This window comes from Schizosaccharomyces octosporus (assembly GCF_000150505.1).
Source record: "Schizosaccharomyces octosporus yFS286 unplaced genomic scaffold supercont6.4, whole genome shotgun sequence".
Taxonomy (NCBI): Eukaryota; Fungi; Ascomycota; class Schizosaccharomycetes; order Schizosaccharomycetales; family Schizosaccharomycetaceae; genus Schizosaccharomyces; species Schizosaccharomyces octosporus.
The window spans coordinates 33,401-39,321 of NW_013185622.1; the positions used below are offsets into that span (position 1 = coordinate 33,401).

The following is a 5,921-nucleotide window of genomic DNA, read 5'->3' on the forward strand; positions in this document are numbered from 1 at the left end:
CTCAACATGGCAATATTGCCGCCTGTACGTCTGCCACTACCAATTACTATATGGTTTCACACTGGTAGCTCGCGCTAAAACACATGAGCTTTTAAGAATTATGATTTGCGATTCATAGTTGACTATTACACCGCCATATGTTGTAGAATGGTACTACATTTTTTACGGTCAGATCTAACGAATAGAGTAGCCTGCTGATTGCTCAACTTTCAGGGTTCCATTTTTCATTACTTTTTCTGATTCTCTAAAAATAACTGCTTATAGAATACGTCAAGGAGAATGAACAAGACAAGAGATTCCTATATTTTAAGTAAGTTTAGGCGAACCCTAGCAGATATAATTTTGTCTGAATTGTTGTATATTATCTTGTCATAAAGTAAGGTAATCTGCTCAATCCTTAGATTCTTTATCCGCAATATAAAAAACACTGTTAATTAGTCATAGTTTAATGAAAAATATTTCAAATGAGTTTTCTGACATAAAACCCGTGAGTAACAAGAAACAAGACAATTAATCCATTTTCTGAAAGTCACAGTAGTATCTTTCTCTTGAGATTCGACCGTAATTCGATACGTTTAGTAACGAATGAAAAGGATTTCCGTCCGATTTTCTTAAATTATTATAACCATCATTTGTTGTTGAATACTGAACCCCTTAGTTTTCCATCAAATCATTTCCCATAACGTATCCTCCTATAAGGTTGAAAATTATTTCTGTTATCTTTGTGATAAAGATTAGCTGAATTAACATAACTTGAAACATCCTAAAAATGGAGACATTCTGAATCCTATACTTTAATTTTGTCGACGACAGTCTTTACGCCTTTGTATTTGCATCTTTCGTTCTCTACTTATTAGATGACTTTGCAGTCTAACTAATCCAAAGAAATGTGGGCTATTATTTTATATTCATATGACCAAAAGAAATGCTCTGAGACAAACCAGACCTTGATCTATTCCAAATCTGAGCAATGGGACATTTATAAAGTGAATTCATATATGAAGGAATTTTTAACGAAGTTAGCTTCATTTTCCAATATGTTGACAATTATTTTTGCTATATCAAATGGCAATAAGAGAACCTTAGCTTGATTTTCATCTATTTTTATGAATAAATTACGATACTTCAATGCTTGCACTCTTTCCGGTTATCGGTAAAAGTACTATTATACTTTTACGGCTATCAGCTTAGTAACATAAATTTTATAGTTAAGACAATTTGTGTTTGGTTTTTCTTCTGCGATCGTTATTTTTTGTCCGCCTGAATGGTAGGATTATAAGTATTACTTGTCGTAACATATTATGCGTGAGTAAATTATAACAAAGCTCACCAAAATAATCCCCAAGATTTTCGCTTTTAAAGATAATAGTAATACTGTCACGAAAATGCTATTTTTAAATTTCATTTCTTCGTCTAGTTGTTTGGATAAATATTATACTTGGAAAGACGTATTTTCTGGCCTCTCGCTTAATTATAGATTTATGCACATGTCTCAACAGAAAAAAATAAATAAAAAATGCTTTTGCAAATAAATAAATTAGATCGTAAATATTCTCATAAAATTCTGATTCACTATCTAAACTTCTTCGGAGAGATTCTTATGCATAGTTTATATTTGACTATCAGTTGAGATTACCCAGAAGTGTAACACTTGTTCGTAACCTTCTTATATAATTTTATTAGCGATGTAACCTTTTCTTTTCCCGTTAATTACTTAAAAGATTATGAAAGTCCCTTTTTCTCTGTTTTTTCTTTTTTTTGAAGAGACAATAGTTTAACTGACGTATATCATCCGGAATAAACACCCTTTTGTTGAATTAGCCTCTCTAATACTTTTTAATTAAAAAGTAACAAAGCTTATCTAGCTAAACGCTAAATATTGTACAAAGCTTGGCAATATTAATTACCAACTTGACCTGAATTCTGTTTTAAGCTTGAAAACAGTAGTTATATAGAAGGAACATATATTCCTGCCAATAGTTATGGACTCAACAAATACGTTTAGCTCTCACGATCTTCAACTAGAAAGTCCTTTTGTGTGCTCTAGAATTCACTCGTTGTATTTGTACTAAATTTTCGAGCAGTTAGTAACTGCAAAGTAATCGGTACAAACAATTTCGATAAGAAGTTCATCATGTTGTGAGCAAGTCAGAGGAAGCACAAAAACCTAATAAGCGTGTAATAAATACATTTAATAAAGATCATAGTACTTGTGGTATAAGTTTCAAGTTGAGCTTAGTTAAAGAAGGAATAATGTGAATCATTCATGTGTATATATTTTAAAGCGATATATGTCCCTGCACTGCTTAAAAGGACAATGAAACTTGGCTAAATAAGAAATGCGAAGCGATCGAAATTAAGATGATAACCTATGTGTTGTGGCTATGGGGAACAACACGAGATCCTGTTATAGATACGTAATGTGACTTCAGATTGCATCTGTAAATGGAATTAAAGCGGTTACTTCACAATACTACTGTAAAGATATTGTAAGCTTATTTTCTTTTAGCGAGCTCAGTTACGTACAGTCTCTTGAAAGCTTCATGAACATTGGCTACTATTTCTCGTTTCTTTGCATTCAAACCTCCAATCGAACGGGAAAGAAACATACAAACTACAAAATACAAATTATTTGGCTTAATTACTTATGAAGACAGGGGTTTCATTCTCTAGTTTACGATAAAGGGAAATAATAGTATGACCAAAAAATCTCTATATGTACATTTCGCTGAATTCATCAAATGAGACTTGTTGGTCGGAGGTATATATATATTTCCTATTTCGCTAACTCTCAAAACAAATCATCTATAATTTCTTCAAAGTCAGCAGTAGCTTTGCACTTGGGTATAAGTTGTTACAAATCATGTAACGTGTAAATAAGGATAGCATATTTGTTTAAGATGAGGCTGTAATCTCTTTGACTAAGCTTTAATTAAGCGACTTTTTGAATTGGATGCTGATAAACAAAGCAAACAAAGGAACAGACTATTTTCCGTGGTTATTGGTCAAGTTCGACAAGAAACACTTGTTCATAACTTCATAACTTCAAAATGCTCAACTCTCTTTCAAAAAAAAAAAAAAAAAAAAAAAGATCAAGAGTCATACAATTGAGCATGCCATAAAGCATATATATATATATATATGTGTGTGTGTGTGTGTGTTTTGGTAAAGACTATTAGTGATCTAACTATGTAAAAATGAAATGCCATTTTGAAGACTGCATTGCAACAATCCTTCGTAAAAACGAATAGCGTGTAGATAATATCAGCGAAGAATAAAAATGCAACTGACGTCCTCTGATATCAGAGTAAAATTACTTGCTGATTTCAGCTTTTACAAACTATAAAGTTCTAAACATCTAATGAGGTTTCCAATTTAGGCACTTTTATATCGCAATTGACGTGACTTGACCTGAATCAGTTTGACTTGAATCAAATCAGTATGCTGTTTTCAAGTCATGTATTGTCCTAATTTGCTCTTTCTTTTCTTTTCTTTTCTGCTCTGTTCATACAGTAAGTAATGTATGTAATCTAATGTAATGATATCGACGAAAAGCCAACCGCTGTGGTACAATAGCAGCCAGGTTGCAAGCGGCATGGAAAAGGAAAAAACAATCATTGTGATACAAAGATAAGGTTAAAATCGGTACGAATTTGTTTCAAATGCTTGTCTTCACCAGCTTGGTTCCTTAAGCGAAATGTATACGATTATGGAGACATAGATACGATTCCATATCTTTCAAAATCATTATCACTAACGTCAAGCCATGATTGTAATCTCCACATGTATGCATGTACATTTTGAGCTTATGTGCATAAACAGTTTATTCAAATTTCATGAAACCGCCAAGCAGTGACGAATGGCTTGAAAAAACGAGTACCTTCATCGTACAGATACCAACACATGATTCTTTCTCTCACAGTATCTTTTTATAGTGCCTTTTATTTGAAATATATGGATTGACACCATCGTATAATATTAGCCAGAATATATTAAGACGTATTACACGTCGGTCATAGTGGAACCTGTAACTTTTCGTGTTCTATATTAAACTTTATTGTAAGCGAATAATTTCAGGAATGATAGCATGACCAAAGCTACATTCCAGAAGATGGTTTAACTTAGCTCTAACTGCAAAGGCTACGTGATTCTTAGTAACTCTACATCTGACAGGATACATTCAGCAAAATGAATATGCACAAGTGCTCAGCGGATGCTTACTTTTTTCACGTTTTTAAAGTTTACACGAACAGGTATAAGGATTGATTCAATTCGTTTACTCATATGCCTGTCTTTCTTACAAGCATTATTTCGCAGGATTGTTAATTGAAGCCGCTCAAGGCGAAGCATAAATTGATAACCTCCATGTTATACGCATCATTCAAAGTCTATTCTTATAAGGAACGTAGTTCCTGCAAAATTCATTGGACAAAGATGCTATGGCAAATGAAGGAACATCAAAGAGTGAACAGTCGCTGCTTCTAATGATTACAAAGGTCTTTTTCTTTTCTCGTATATATCATGTTAGAAAAAGATGAAGTTTCATTTTTTTTCTAATTTTCGGCTGTTTATCGGCAAGTATTGAGCTTATGCTTAGTATGCTTTCTTACATTTTTGCTGATCCTTACTGTGTGATAGTACGTTCAGACAGCTACTATAAATAGGGTTTAATACTTAAAGCATTTCAAAGAATGCCCCTTTATTACATCGTAAACTAAGCGAGTAAATATACGACTCTTAAAATCACCGACTGAGGTAGCTCTGTATACTTTCAGTTCTAGTCGTACTAATACTCACACGAAATACAATTCGATCGACCAGCTTGGAGGACTCATAATTCTTGTCTTGTCTAATATCCACTATTGGAAATCATCATACTTGTATCCACATCTAGCTTTGGGAAACCAAGTTAACCTTGTTGTAAGGTATGGAGATGGACCTCCTATCTCCTTTTCAAGAGTTTCAAAGTTTCAATTTTTTATTTTCTATTTTCTATTTTCTATTTATACCCCTCTAATTAACGAATAAGCATACCAAGGTATAGTCTTCCATAACTCAGAGATCGGTTAATCGTTGCTGTAGCAAAGTGAATTTACCATAAAACGGTACAGCTCATAAAAGGGGTTTCAGGCAATATTTTCAAAAAATATACACGTCAAAAATAATAATTCGAGTATTAAACCATCAATGCAAGAGAAGTTAAAGCAAAGTCTAGACTACGTACGATCCTCTACAAATCGTTATATGAATTGCATTCATTCATGTAAAGACCAAACATTTGGTGAACAAAAGGGTTATTAGTCTCTTACAACTACCTGCTTCATCTTTGATGAGAAAGCATATTGGTCTTTCGTCGTTAATTTTTTGTTTGACAAGAGATGCGAATAGCAAGATTACTATTACGGATAGACCGTCAGACGAAAACAAGTGCGTCCACGGCCATACCTAGGCGAAAACACCAGTTCCCGTCCGATCACTGCAGTTAAGCGTCTGAGGGCCTCGTTAGTACTATGGTTGGAGACAACATGGGAATCCGGGGTGCTGTAGGCTCCTCTTTATTTTTTCATTTTCACTGTCTATTATTATTTATTTCTTTTTTTTACGTTCCTTTTTCTTTTTCTTTTTCTCTCTCTTTCTCTTTCTCTTTTACTACTTATTTTATGTTCTTTTAATTATGTATGCATACTCTGCAAGCATCGCATTGCCTTGGGTTGTTTTTCATCACCGTACTTTTTTCGAGTTATATACTGCTGCTTGCTTACCTTAATGCAGTCAGGCTAGCTGAAAAGCGATAGTCACCACGCCAGCCAATCAAGAGCATAGATAGTCATGGAAAAAGCGATCCAATACATAACATACTAATACTTATACAGAAACAGAAACAGAAACAGAAACAAGGAATCAAACATAACGGAAACTAA

The 5,921-nt window shown here is 33.5% G+C and overlaps 1 non-coding gene across 1 annotated transcript; it reads left to right on the forward strand.

The window, feature by feature from the left end:
- Window positions 1-5,435: 5,435 nt before the first annotated feature.
- Window positions 5,436-5,550, forward strand: SOCG_16448. Its single transcript, XR_001203045.1, has one exon. It is a non-coding gene; the product is annotated as a 5S ribosomal RNA (ribosomal RNA).
- The last annotated feature ends 371 nt before the right edge of the window (window positions 5,551-5,921 follow it).